We start from the raw sequence: 15,405 nt of genomic DNA on the forward strand, positions 1-15,405 counted from the left end.
TTTCACAAACTTGCCTGATGGTATGAATTACCAAAGACACTTGTAAAAATGTAGATTCCTGAGCCCAACCTCTAGAATCAGAATCTCAAGAGAGAGGGTCTAAAAAATCTGTATTTTTTAAGTTTCCTGGGACATCAATCCAAACAGGATCTGAGTATTTTCCTGAGAGTGTTTTAAAAGCATCTATTGAACCATTCACTTTCCCAATTTCCTACTTTTCCCTTTGCAACTATTCCCATCAAATTATGCACATGCTTTCCGGACTAGCATAAGTGCCGATGATAATCAGTGATCTCCAGGTCTGTAGCTGTCATTTCAAATTTCACTACCTGTCAGTCCTCCTTCCATGCATCTTTGCAAAGTCTGCTAGAAGTCAGCTGCTATCCCATTGCCACAACTGGCCACCCACTGGTTCCATCTAATTGAAAGTGCCCACAATATCTACATCCTTTTAGTCACTAATTCCAATCCTAGATTATTTAATAATCAGAAATGTGACAAAAATTTACACTTTCATCATCACATCAGGTAAAACAAAACAAAACAAAACAAAAAACCAAAATACACAACAAAAATCAACAGGATATAACTGGAATGTGACCAAATAGAGAATAGTTAAATAATTTATGGTACATAACTAAAAAATCATTCAGCAAACCTAAAATATGTTTTTAAAGACTATTTAATAGTATGAAAAATTCTCACTATTTAGTGATCATTTATTTATTTATTTTTTGAGCTTTTATATTTGAGTTTATTCTTCATTTAACTTTTAAAACACTACTATAGTTGAATATTAAAACAAAAACAATAGCAAGTAGTGAGCTATGATTATAGTCCTTCACTCATCCACTACTGCATATAAAATGCCAGCAGCAGTGTTATTCACTGGCCCCATTAAGAGGTCTGACACTGACCACCACCCCTAGGATGATGTTCATCATCCTCATATGCTTCCCCATTGTAATGGCGCCGGCTCTCCTGATTGGGATCAAAGTCCACCAGTTCTACCTGGTCCATTTCATCAGTCTCTTCTACTTCTTTCCTCTCAGGTAGGAGTTTTTCCAGCAAAGAAAGTTTATCAGGAGAGAGAAAGCCGTTCTCAGGGAAGTTTACCTTAAATTCGATGATTAGGCGACCCTTCTCATATGGTCTACGATAAATTGGCATGCCTTCATTTAGCACACACTTGATATCCCCATGCTTGACAATCTGACCTGGATGAGAGGTGATGATGATGGTTCGGTTGTCAAGAGTAGATATTGGCTTTTGAAAGCCACACAACAGGGCTTCAACCAGCTGTATATCCATACATATGAAAAGATCTTCTCCTCCTCGAGTAAAAACAGCATGGTCCTTCTGATCTAAAACAGTGATAATATCTCCTGGTTCCAGTCCTGGTTCTTGGTCTCCCTCACCATGGAATGTTATCTTCTGGCCATCTTTCATGCCTTTGTCAATATGCACTTCTAGAATCTTCTCTCGAACTATCTTCCTTCCGTTGCAGCTTTTACATCTATCTTAGGACTGATCCGTTCCCCATGGCCCTGGCACTCCATGCACACAGACTGAATTTGCTGAACCATTCCAGGTCCTATCTGATGAATTCTTATTTGCATTCCAGTATCTCGGCAATTGGGACATTTGACTGCTCCTTTCTTACCACCTCGGCCTTCACATTTATCGCAAATCACATTCTTTTGCAGAGCTAGTTTTCTTGTTGTGCCATTATATAAATCTTCTAAGGTTACTGAGAGCTGACGTATAACATTTTTACCTCTCCGTTCTCTCTGCATCCTGCCTCCTCCTCCAAAAAACATATCAAAGAGGTTCATGGGGGACACAAAACCACCACTAGCTCCACCTTCTTTAATTGTCTGTTCTCCTCCTTTGTCATATAATTCCCTTTTCTTTGCATCAGAGAGCACTTCATAAGCGTGAGAAATCTGTTTAAACTTCTCTCCTTCATTTGGATTCTTATCAGGGTGGTACTTCAAGGCCAGTTTTCTGTAAGCCTTTTTCAATTCCTCCTGGGTGGCATTGGGTTTGACCCCCCAAAACATCATAGTAAGTGGTTTCTTTCACCATTTTCTACAGCCGGTGAGAGGGTCGAAGCCGGTGTGGGGGGAGCAGAAAGGAGCGTGTTGCTGGGCGCAGCTCAGACAGCCGCCGCTCCTCCGCATCTCACTGAGCGTCTGGAAAGTTCCCTTAGTGATCATTTAAAGGAAATAGCAAAACAATATACAATATGGCCCCAGATGCATGCACATGCACACACAAACAATAAAGGGGAAGAAAATATAACAAAATGTTAACAGCAGTTATTTGGGGTGATCTTAGATTATGTTTTCTTGATATATTCTTATATTTTCTAAATTGTCTATAAGGCCTTGAGCTCACAACCCTAAGTAAGCTAAGAGTTGGTCACTCAATCTAGATGTCCCAGAAAGAATAATTTAAGAAAAAGAAAAAGGAGTCAGAAATTATTTGGAGTCTCTGAATAGGAATTAAAATTACAATAAAATTTATTTATACAATTGCTTATTTGGCTCCCTCACTCAACCATAAATAAAATTAGAGTAGGAATTATATGCATCTTGCTCATAGCTATACTCTGAGGGCCTGGCACGTTCTAGGAAGTGAATAAATATTGATTATGAATAAATGAAAGAAAGGAGGAAAAACAGGAAGGAAAGGTAGGAGGAGGGGAATGAAGGAGCAAGGTCCTGGTGAATCTGACAGACAAGGAGCTTGTCCGTCAACTCTTCAAGCATCCTTGCTGCCTAGCTGCTGTCTGGCATATAACATATCCTGAACATGTTGTATACATGAATACGTAGATAAACTGAGATTTACTTCTTTCAAATGTTTTTCAGCTTTACTGAGGTATAATTGACGTAGGAAACTGTAAGGTATTTAAAGTATATGTCATAGTGATTTAATATATGTAAATATATTAACAAGTCCTCATGAAAGGACTCCCCCATCTAGTTAATTCACACGCATGGATTCATTTTACCTGTCAACCTGATGGGGCTAAGAGATGCCCAGACAGCTGTCAAACATTTCTGGATATCTGTCAGGGTGTTTCTGGAAGAGATTAGCACTTGAATCGGTAGCCTGGATGAAGAAGATCTGCCTTCTCCAGTGTGGGTGGGCATCTTCCAATCTGCTGGAGTCAGGGTGAATGCACTCTTTTATCTTGAACAAGGACACCTGTCTTCTCATGCCCTCAGACATCCATACTCCTGGCTCTCTGGCCTTCAGAACCACAATAGGAACTTATACTATCTGCTTTCCTGGGTCACCAGTTTGCAGATGGGACATCGTGGCACTACTCACCCTCCAAAACTGTGGGAACCAATCCCTCCTAATAAATCTCTTAAATATCTCTATGTATCTTATTGGTGGTTTCTCTGGAGAACCCTTACTAATACATCCAATTCCCTCCAACAGCATCCAACACCCTCTATCATCATGCCTCATCTGTCTTGGCATCTTCATGTTCTCCAGCCCCAAACAACCATTGCTTTTGTCACCTCCATATTGTATTTCTCACACAATTGCTATTGATTTCTCCCATCCTTCCCAAGCCCTGTTCTTCCCCTGGCCTCCCTGTTTCTTTATGGACACCGTTAAGTACAATGTTCCCACCTGATTTTTCATAGCCTACAAGATGCTATAGATTAGACGTTATATTATCTCAGGGTTCCCTGTACTTTTCCCTCAGTGTTTATCACAATGCAGTGGCATCATTATTTTGTGGTTAGCTGCTTAATGATTGTCTTTTCCACTCTGCTATAAGCAACTCAAGAGCAGGGATCATATGTCATTTGCGTATTGCTGTGTCCCCAGACCTGGCCCAGTGCTTGGCACGAGAGCAAAGCTGGGTTCCAATCTCCAGGGAATAAGCCTGTGGATAAGGTCCAGTGGGAGAAGACAGAGGGAGGCACACCTATGAAAGGGGCAGTCCTAGGATTCTTTCATAGGCCTCAGGCCCTGTTGTTGCTGCTTATCTTTTCATGAAACTTAACCATCATTAAATGAACATATTCTCTACAATTGTTGTATATGTTCTACTTTAGGACAATGTGCTCAGAGGGTGCCACCCATCTCCTTACATACCTCCTACTCCTCACCCTCTCTTCCCCAAAGCATCCACACAATCACTTATTCATCCAGCCCCTCTCTCCTTCTCAAGGTTAATCTTCTTGCTAAAGCTACACCCCTCCTTTCCCGTTTCCTCTTCCCATCTGTCATGTTTTCCCATCTCTGTCACCCTCATGCATCCTTCCAGCCTGGAAGAGTGGGGAACTCTCCAGTATCTCCTTATTCTCTGCTTCCCTTCAATGCCAAAGTCCTTGAAAAACTGTCTCTGTCTGGAGCACTCACCTCCACCCCACCCACACACTATTATCATTTACTCATTTTTTTCAATAGTTACTATGTGCTAACAATACAGAAGCCAAAACATTCCCAAAAGTTGCAATAAAGCACCTTCCTGCCATTGGTGTCCTCAAGCCCCACACTCCCCTCATGGGCAACCCCGCTAGTAGCATCTTATGTATCTTTCCAGAGAGCAGATGTACACATATATTATTTGTATTCTTTTATTCAAATGGAGGCATCTGTGCATTTTTAGCCTTTGATTCTCCAATTTAAATATCTTGGAAGTATCTTACATAAGCATATCTAAAGCTTCTTCATTCTTGTCCCCTTTCTTTATTGAAGTAAAGTTGACATACAATATCCTATTAGTTTAAGATTTGCTTAATTAAGCCAAGAACAAATACTACGAGCACCTATTGCTTTTCTCCTCTAACTTGATGGTGTCCTAAGCACAACTGAAGCCAGATCTCACAGTAATGGATACGCGCTTGTGTTGCTGCTGGACAAGCAAGGTCACAGTGGGAAAATCAATAAGATTGGTTCCCATGGATCATGTCAGATAATAATCTTTTTATTTCTTTCTAAAATATCATACCACCAGAGAACATTTGTCTTCTACTTTTTATTGTGAATACCACTGCCTCCTTATGTAGGTTCCTGAGAAGAGGGTATGCTTTTTCTGAACCATTTCCAACATGCGGTTGTTCCATGGAACTGTTGTTTGTAGATTTCTATAGCTAAAACAGGGAAGTTGCCCATTTTAGTTCAAATTTCAGTCTGTGATTCACCTTGCACTTCAGGGAATAGCCTGACATCATTAGACATTAGCCATTCTTATTCTATGGCATTGTTACTCTGCTTTATGATAACCATAAAACTTAAAAATTTGAGCCATTTCTTTCCTTCACAAGTCCGAAATTCAGAAATTTCTAATTGGTTTTCATATACATTTGAATTTATTCATGTTCAAAGGTAATTCTACCTATGAAACACTGTTGTAATTGTCTGAAATAAATTGGTGAGCTTCCTGCTGCTAAATAATAAAAAAAATGAGAGACGAGTATTTTTTTTTTTTTATCTTAAGTTGAAGAAATTTTATTCCAAATGATTTTCCTTGAAGAAGAAAATTATCTGAAAAGGACAAACACATTATATTTGAGTATTTCTGGTGGGTCACAGTCTTGTAAGGAAACATTAGCCCAGTGAATTGCTTGTAAATCCAGGCTAACATATTAGTGTATTTTATTTCTAAAGTGTTTTGAGAACACACATTATGAAAGGTGTTATATAAATGCAAAGTACTACTTTTAAATTAAATTTTCTTGGAACTCAAAAGTCATATGGCTTTTATTAATGTAAAGTTTATCTTGACCTTGCAGCAGAGAGTATAATCAAGTTGAAAAAATATTGGTATAATGTTATAGGGGTTAAAACTAATGTGGAATCTTATAAAGAAGAAATGCTTTCCTACTTTCCAAACAAGATTGACTGTGTGACACTGGCTTGGTGATTTATCTGTAAAAGTTATACCATGATCTCATAATTCAATATTGGTAGGGATGCTCAATGCATGATTTATTGGGTTTCTCTTTATCCTAAATGCCAGCAAAAGAAATAGGCTATCCAATGGGCTTACTTTTTCATTTACTACATGTAAAATGTGAAAGAGAAGCAATATGAGAATTGTAAAGGGATAAACCCTTGCTACTATCACTGAAAATTAACAATAAGCCTCAAGTGAATTATTACAATTTTGGCAAACACAAAGAAAATTCTATTTACTCATGGCCCTCAAAGGAAAAAAATTATTGTTATAGCAAAAAAAAAAAAAAGTCAACATTGTCTGGTGCTTGAGACAGGAGTATAACATGTCAGTTCACAGTAGATTCATGGCAATCACCACGTGGAGGCTCATCCAACTAGTGCTGGACATAAAGTGAGAGCCACGAGGAGCAATGTGGATCACTTCATTGACAGCCACCAAGCTGTCTATCCCAGCTGACATCCCCTATTTGTTCAAAAGGTTAGATCTGCTCTGGGTTATAAACTGTAAACCTCTCCTAAGAGTGTAATTGTCACTGGGTACTTCTTCAAGGCAATATTCTAAGAAATGGACAGATATATTTGTAAGAACATTTAGGAAATATATTTTGTAGCTTAACAGCTCAAATAAAAAACATTCATCCCCACAAAGATGATCAAAACAAGTATTTTTAAACTGAAAATATTTTTGTTTGCAATAGAAACATGGGTTCTGGCTGTCAAAACATTTCTAAATAAAACATGATTTTTGCAAAAGATATTCAATTTGGCAAATATGTGCTTGTATAGAGAGACTCAAAGTACTTTAAAATTATTCATGGACCCATCAAAAATAAAAATAATATTTCCTATTATTTACTAACTCTATGAAAAGAACTGAGCAAAAGCTTCATATTTATCACTAATTTAATCCTGGTTATTATTAAATGTGTGAAACAGATAAGAAAGCTAAGGCCTGGAGAAGTAATTTGTGCAAAGTTTCATGAACAGTTGAAGAGTGGGACTGCACTGACTCGCAAGCGGTAATAGTAACAAAGAAGTTTAAGAGACTTTTGAAAACAGTTCATTTTCTCATAGAATAAATGCCTAGGGGAAAGGAGCCGAGGACTAGAGGTTCCGTGATGTCGGTCAACAATCCTGTCCCTTCTATCAATGAAGCGAAGCTAGGAAACCAAGGCACAGAATTAGTGTAATTTTTCTAGAGGAAGGCTTGGCCAACATTTTCTATAAATAAGCAGACAGTAAAAGTTTCAGGTTTGCAGGCAAATGGTCTCTATCCCAACTACCCGCCTCAGTCCATGTAGCTGGAAATCATCCAAAGATGATGCATGATGTCCACAATAGCCAAACTGTGGAAGGAGCCTCGGTGTCCATCAAAAGATGAATGGATAAAGAAGATGTGGTCTATGTATAAAATGGAATATTACTCACCCATTAGAAACGGCAAATACCCACCAGTTGCTTCAACATGGATGGAACTGGAGGGTATTATGCTCAGTGAAATAAGTCAATCGGAGAAGGACAAACATTAGATGGTCTCATTCATTTGGGGAATATAAAAAATAGTGAAAGGAAATAAAGGGGAAAGGAGAAAAAATGAGTGGGAAATATCAGGAAGGGAGACAGAACATGAGAGACTCCTAACTCTGGGAAACGAACTAGGGGTGGTGGAAGGGGAGGTGGGCAGGAGGTGGGGGTGACTGGGTGTTGGGCACTGAGGGGGGCACTTAATGGGATGAGCACTGGGTGTTATTCTGTATGTTGGCAAATTGAAAACCAATAAAAATAAATTTATAAAATAAAAAAATAAACAAAAAACAAAAAACAAGGATGATGTATGAACGAACAGGTGGCGTGTTGACAGAAACACAAGGCTGGCAGAGGGCGGGGGTGCCAATTGGCCTCGGCCAGCTGTGCTGACCCGTTGCAAGGCAACCAGGACTTGGCACAGGGGAGAGCAGGTGCAGTAGGTGCACGTGGACAGAACCACGGGCCCACTGGGAAAGCTGACCGGCTGCCGAGCCTGGCACACACCCATCAACAGAGGCAGGACTCACACCTAGACCTGGAAGACTTGGAGCCCATGCTCCCAACCACAATGCTACTCTACCGTCTCACCTCCTACAACTTCAGCTCAGAAGCCACACTCATGAAAGCTGGAAGGTACTCTGCACACTGTCTGCTCCAAAACAGGAAGATTTTAAATGAGGAAACTAAGGCCTGGGGAGGATGGGACTTTGTAGAAGTCACAGGGCGAGTCAGAAGTGGAGATGCAACTTGTCTCCTATTTCCCTTGCACCACTGGTCCCTCTCCTGCTTCTCAGCAGACGAGAACAGCGGCAGCCCCAGCATTTAAAGAATAGTCAGGAAATGCTGTCTATCCAGTCCCTGCATCATTTCTCATGACACCCTTCAGTATAGACAACTGCAGGTGCTGGATGGGCAGCACTTCCTGACTGCTCTCCACGATTTTAGAAAGGCTTGGGTCTGACCTGGGTTCTCCTTCTAGCTCTAGCGCTTCTTGGTTGTGTGACCCGGGCCTGAGAACCGAGCAGTATAACCGCAAACCACCAGCCTGGACCGACCACCTCCTGCACACTGCACTGTTCTCTGAGATTTTATAAAGGCTTGGAACACTCCAAAGAAACACTCAGACAGCCTCAGTTGCTATAAATAGCAATAATACAATTAACGTGGTGTACACAGCACTCAGAAAGGAGTTAGGAAGTGGCCGCATCATTACCACACTGAGCACTGATTGTCTTAAAGCTCTTAATACTCCAGCTGCCCTGAATGTCGTTAAAAATAGTTTCCAGAGTAGTTTCCTTTTGGAAATATTCTAACCTTTGGAGTAAAATCTAACAATCTAACCTCTTTGATGAACGTGGCATGGTTCCACTCTCATTTCCTCACTCTGGGCTATTGTGGGCTCTATATTCCGATTATCAATGTGCTGAGCCCAGTTCACAGAAAAAAAGGAAGTGATTCCCATTGTGTTTCCAAAGCAACTTGAAACTAGAAAATTTAATTATGATTTTCCTTTTTTCCATGCATCCTGAGAAGCCATAGAAAGTAGAACCCCATCTACCTTCTGTCTTTTTCAGGGAGAGACAGTTATCTAGAAAGGCAAAAGTCCTTCCTGTACCTTCTAGAAGGCCAAAGTCCTTCCTGTACCTTCTAGAAAGGCAAAAGTCCTTCCTATACCTCCCTTCCTGCTTCTTCACAAGTGACTTCATACAAGTTAAGTTCAATGCCTACCTTGAGGCTACATCCCAGGAGCATTCCTTCCTTTATCCATTCAATAAACACTTTAAAAAAACTTAACCTTTTTAAGATAAAAGCAGATTCCACTTCAGTGGTAAGGAAGAGTCGGCACACTGCAGATGCAGAGCATCCCCAGCACCCCAAGGACCCCCTGTGATGGCCTTCACAGTTACCGGGACCTCTCCCCACCTCACTGACCCCTGGCAACCTCTAATCTGTCTTCCATCCCTTTAACTTCATCATTTCAATAACGTCATATAAACAGAATTATACAGGATATGGCCTCTGGGGTTGAATTTTTTCATCACCTTAATTCCTGGAAGATTCACCCAAGTTGTTCATTCCTTTCTATCACTGCATTGTAACCTGCAGCTTAATTAACATTACCAGTCAAGGGACATTGGATTTTTTCAATTTTTGGTGATTATGAATAGAAAATGCTATGAATATTCATGTACTGATTTTTATGTGAACATGATTTTTCCATTTTCTGGGGAAAAAAATGCCCATATGAAGTTGTGTTTGTTTTAAATGCGGTCATGCTTCAGTTCTGAGGCCCCGACTAGAGGCCAGTCAGTTCCTCTAGAGCAGTGGGTGAGACCACACCCAAACACGTCCCTGATGGGGCTCTCATGTGTTAGGACCACTCTGCACTAGCCCTCATTGCTCTTGGGCCAGGCACCAGCAAATAGGGACAGACTCCAAATCTGGCAGGCCACTGAATTATGCAAATTAGCCAATCCCAAGGTGCCCAGGAAATTTGGATAACCCCACCCTGCTTGACACAGTATCTGCCCTCCACAGCGCCAGCTTGCAATTCCTGCATGGCTTTCCTGGGTCCTGGCCTTCTCCTGTGGAGTTGTAACTAATGACTCCGTCTTTCTACCTGTCCCAGGGTCAGCACATTGTTTCTAGCCATGAATCAAATCTTTAAATCTTATAGAACAATCCAAGAGTGCATTTGGTGGGTTGTAATTGCGTTTTTAGGTTTATTTAAAAACAGCCAACTTATACTCAGCCATTAGAAACGACAAATACCCACCATTTGCTTCAACGTGGATGGAACTGGAGGGTATTATGCTGAGTGCAGTAAGTCAATCGGAGAAGGACAAACAGTGTATGTCCTCATTCATTTGGGGAATCTAAATAATAGTGAAAGGGAATATAAAGGAAGGGAGAAGAAATGTGTGGGAAATATCAGGAAGGGAGACAGAACATAAAGACTCCTAACTCTGGGAAATGAACTAGGGGTGGTGGAAGGGGAGGAGGGCGGGGGGTGGGGGTGAATGGGTGACGGGCACTGAGGGGGACACTTGATGGGATGAGCACTGGGTGTTATTCTGTATGTTGGTAAATTGAACACCAATAAAAATTAATTTATTAAAAAAACCCAGCCAATTTATTCCCATTAGTTGCTGTACCATTTTACCTTTCTGCCAGCAAGGTATGTGAGTGATGATAGTAGGTTTCAGATTTTTTCTTTTATTTCTTGATGCTTTTTTTTATCAATTTAAGGAAGTTCCCCCTTCATGCCTAGTTTGCTGGGAGTCATCACCAGGAACAAATGCTGAAATTTGTCAAAAGTTTTTTTCCTGCATAAATTGATTCAATCATGTGTTTTCTCTTTTAGACTGTTGGCATATGGGTTACATGAATTGACTTTCAATGTTGAATCAGCCTTTGATAGATAACTGAAGTAAATCCTACTTAGGATATGTAATTTGTTTTCTACGTTGCTGAAACTGATTTAATAGTATTTCTTAAAGATTTTTATGAGTAAGGGTGTGGGAAATATTGGTCTACAGATTTTACTTTTTTTTAAACTGCCTTTATCTGGTTTGGGTATCAAGGTCATATTATTCTCATAAATTGGAAAGTATTTTCTCCTCTCCATTTCTTTGGATGTGAAATTGTCATTCTTTAAAAGGTTCATAAAATTGGGTTATCTTCTCTGGCAACTCACTTCAAATGTGATGACACTGGAAACTGCAGGGAAATCCCCCTTTCAGGCAGTTTTTCATAGCAAATTCAATTTCTTTATTGGTTATGAGACTATACAGGTTCTCCATTTCATCTTGGTTGAGTTTCTGTGGTTTTTCCTTTTAGAGGAGTAGTCTGTGTCACCTAGGTGATCAAATGTATATGTGCAGAGTTCTTCATATTATTCCTCTCATTTTTTGCAGGGACTATTGTGATTCCCTTTTCATTTCTCATATTGTTAATTTGGTATATTTTCTTTCTTCATTATCAGTCTTGCTATGGGTTTGTCCACTGTACTGATCTCTTCAAAGAATGAGCTTTTTTGGGTCTTTTTCAGATTTTTGTACAAATTCTAGTTAGTTAACATATAATGTAATATCTGTTTCAGGAATAGAATTCAGTGATTCATTATTTACATACAACACCCAGTGTTCATCAAAGGGGCCCTAATACTCATTACCCATCTAGCCCATCACCCACCCTCTTCCCTCCATCAACCCTCATTTTGTTCTCTATTGTTAAGAATCTCTTATGCCTTGCTTTCCATTCTTTCTTTCCCCTTCCCTTATGTTCATCTGTTTTGTTTGTTTGTTTGCTTTTTTAATTTTTATTTATTTATGATAGTCACACAGAGAGAGAGAGGCAGAGACACAGGCAGAGGGAGAAGCAGGCTCCATGCACTGGGAGCCCGATGTGGGATTCGATCCCGGGTCTCCAGGATCGCGCCCTGGGCCAAAGGCAGGCGCCAAACCTCTGCGCCACCCAGGGATCCCATGTTTTGTTTTTTAAATTCCACATGCAAGTGAAAACATTTGTCTTTCTCTGGTGTATTTTACTTAAATACACACTAGCTCCATCCAAATTGTTGCAAAAGGCAAGATTTCATTCTTTTTTTTTTTTAAGATTTTATTTCTTTATTCATGAGAGACAGAGAGACAGAGAAAGAGAGAGAGAGAGAGAGGGGCAGAGACATAGGCAGAGGGAGAAGCAGGCTCCACGCAAGGAGCCCGATGTAGGACTTGATCCTGGGACTCCATCACGCCCTGGGCCGAAGGCAGGCACCAAACCGCTGAGCGACCCAGGGATTCCCCAGATTTCATTCTTTTTGATGGCTGAGTAATATACATTCCATTGTATATATACACATCTTTATCTATTCATCAGTTGATGGATGCTTGGACTCTTTCCAGTTTGGTGATTGTTGGTAATGCTGCATTAAATATCAGGGTGGAGGTATCCCTTTGAATCTGTATTTTCGTATTGTTTGGGTAAATACCTAGCAGTGCAACTGGAACCAGCGTCCTTTAATATCAATTTTTCCACCATTTTTGTTTTCAGTTTCATTGGTTTCTGCCATGACCTTTATCATTCCCCTCCATTTCCTTTGGGTATATTTTGTTCTTCTTTACCTAGTTCCTTGAGGTTTATTTAACTGCCTTTATCTGGTTTATTGAGACTCTTCCTTTTTGTAATGTATGCACTTCAGGCTATAAATTTTCCTCTCAGCCCTGTTTTAGCAGCATCACAAAAATTCTGACATTTTGTATTTTATTATCATTCACTATTCTGCATTTTTTTAAAAAGTTCCTTTGTTTTCTTTTTGATTCAAAGACAATTTCAGAAGTGTGTTGTTTAATTTCTCCAGGTTTGGGGGATTTTCCTGTTGTCTGTTATTGACTTTTGATTCCACTATGGTCAAAGAATATTTCTGTATGATTTCAATCCTTTTCATTTGTTGAGGTTTGTTTTATGGCCCAGGATAATGTTTATCCTTGTGAATGTCCCATGTATACTTGAAAACTCCATTTACTTTGTTTTTTGTTGGGTGTTTTATATATGTTAATTAAGTTCTGTTAGTTGGTTATTTTGTTCTCCATCACAGCTGATTTTCATTGGCATGTTTATATCATTTACATTTACTATAATTATTGCTATGTTAGGGTTTAAATTTGCTATTTTATTATTTGTTTTCTGTTTAATCTGATTGCTACTCTATTTCTCTTTTCTTATCTCCCTGTAGGTTATGTAAACATTTTTTGGAATACATAGTGATTTCTTTCTAGTGTTTTTCAGTACCTTGCTTTGTATAGTTTTCCTAGTGGCTGACGTAGGTATTACAATATACATATATAGCATCACTCCAAGTGAAGTTTAAAAACCTTACTTTCATTAAGATCTCTTTACTTCCTCTACTTTTTAAAGGTAATTAATATTTCCTCTACATTTACTAGGCACCATATCAAATGTTGTTATAAGTTTTGCTTCAATCATCAAAAAACAATTTAAGAAATTCAAGGAAAATAGAATAGTCTGATACATCTACCTCTATTTTTATGCAATGTTCTTCTTTCCTTTCTGAAGTTCCACGTTTTCTCCTTTTATCATATTTTATCTGTTTAGAAAATTTCCTCTAGCTATTTCTTAAGGATAAGTTTGCTAACAAATTCCCTTAGTTTTTCATCACCTGAGTAATGTCTTGATTTCCCTTTCATTCCTCAAAGATATTGTCACAAAATATAAAATTTGCTATTGACAGTTCTTCTCTTTCAGTATTTGAAAAATGTTCTGCCACTTTCTTCTAGCACTCACGGTTTCAGATGACTGTTGTCATTAGAACTCGTGTTCCCCTAAAAGGAATATGTCATTTCACTCTGACTCCAAGACTTCTCCCTTTTCTTTGGTAGTCAGAAGTTTAATTATAATATGTCTTGGTGTGAATTTCTTTGCATTTATCTGATTTGGGGTTGCTCAACTTCTTAAATTTATAGGTTTATGTTTTTTGCCCAATTTGGGATGTTTTCAGAAGTTATGTCTTCAAATATTATTCAGCTCAACCCTCCTTTTCCTCTCCCATGGTGGGTCTTGATGATATGAATGTTAGTTCTTGTTATTGTCCCACAGAACTTATGGATCTCTTCCTCCCCACCCTACCCCCAGTGTATCTTTTCTCTGTTGCTCAGATTGGGTAGATTCTTGCTCTATCCTCAAGTTCACTGATTCAACCCTCTATCACCTCTCCTCTGCTACTGAGTCCAATGAGTGAGGGTTTGAGGGTTTTTTACTGTATTTATCAGTTCTTTAATTTCCATTTGGTTCTTTTTTGTTATACTTCTTTGCTGAGCTTTTCTATTTTTTCTTTTCTATGAAGAAAATTAATAATTATTTTTGGGAGTACTTTCATGATTAGCTGCTTTAAAATCTTTTCCAGATAGGGGGGCCTCTGTGGCTCAGTTGTTTAAACATCTGAATCTTGATTTTAGCTCAAGTCATGATCTCATGGTTGTGAAATCAAGCCCTGTGTTAGGCTTCATGCTGGGTATGGAGCCTGCTTAAGATTCTCTCTCTCCCTGTCCCCCTCCCCTCCCCCCTTTCTAAAATATAAAACAAAATAGAAATAAAATCTTTTCCAAGTAATGCCAACATCTGATTTCTTTCTGTATTAGTGTGTTTACTGGCTTTTTTTGTAAAAATTGCGATTTTCCTGGTTCTTGGTATGATAAATCATCTTCGTTTATAGCCTAAACATTTTGAATAATATATAATAAGACTTGTAATCTATGTAATCTCCTTTTTGCAGGCACACCCTTGGTTATTATGTAGCATAAGGGCCATATGGGTGTGTATGTATAGCTTTGTACCAGGCTCTGCCAATATTACCCTAGCAAAAGGGGGGTAGAGACTCCAACTACCTCATTGCCTCTGAGAGAGAGTAAAGATCAGCTCTGCTATGAGCCCCAAAACCACCAGGAAGAGAGAGAAAAAGGCTGACTGCTTTGTTGCTGTACAGTGGAGCTAAAGCTCCTGCTCCACTGGGCCCAGCTGAAGCAAGTGTGGGGTATAAGGCCTAATGGTAATTAGCTCACCTCTCATCAGCTCCTTTGGTCTCTTTGCTGTTGTGTTGGGGTGATGCTCAGCTGTTGTAGAGCCCAATGACAATATCCTGGTGAGGGAATCAGAGCATGAACTATTTTCACTGGGCAGAAGATGGAGGATCAGTTCCGTGCTCAGTCCTGCCAACACCACTCAATGGGCAGGTCAGAGTACCTGTTTTGATAGAGTGGAATAGGGGCAGAACACTGACTTTCACATGATGAGGCAGTGGGGGAAGGAGGGGAGCTATTTTCCCATTCCTTAGCTTGAGTAGCACAGATCTTATCAAGAGAAAACTCTTTTGGTAGGCCACCCCTTTCCTAGACCTTAGGCTAGAAGCAATAGGCTTTTCTTGGAGCT

General features: G+C 39.5%; 1 protein-coding gene and 1 pseudogene across 3 annotated transcripts in view; both read right to left on the bottom strand.

Annotated features, from left to right (window-relative positions):
* Window positions 1–15,405, bottom strand: part of SDK1 (sidekick cell adhesion molecule 1) — an 885,268-nt gene that overhangs the window by 468,719 nt on the left and 401,144 nt on the right. The window lies entirely within an intron of this gene.
* LOC112929314 (dnaJ homolog subfamily A member 1 pseudogene) lies at window positions 829–2,126 on the bottom strand (annotated as a pseudogene).

The sequence above is a fragment of the Vulpes vulpes genome, chromosome 3 (genome assembly GCF_048418805.1).
Source record: "Vulpes vulpes isolate BD-2025 chromosome 3, VulVul3, whole genome shotgun sequence".
Lineage (NCBI taxonomy): Eukaryota > Metazoa > Chordata > Mammalia > Carnivora > Canidae > Vulpes > Vulpes vulpes.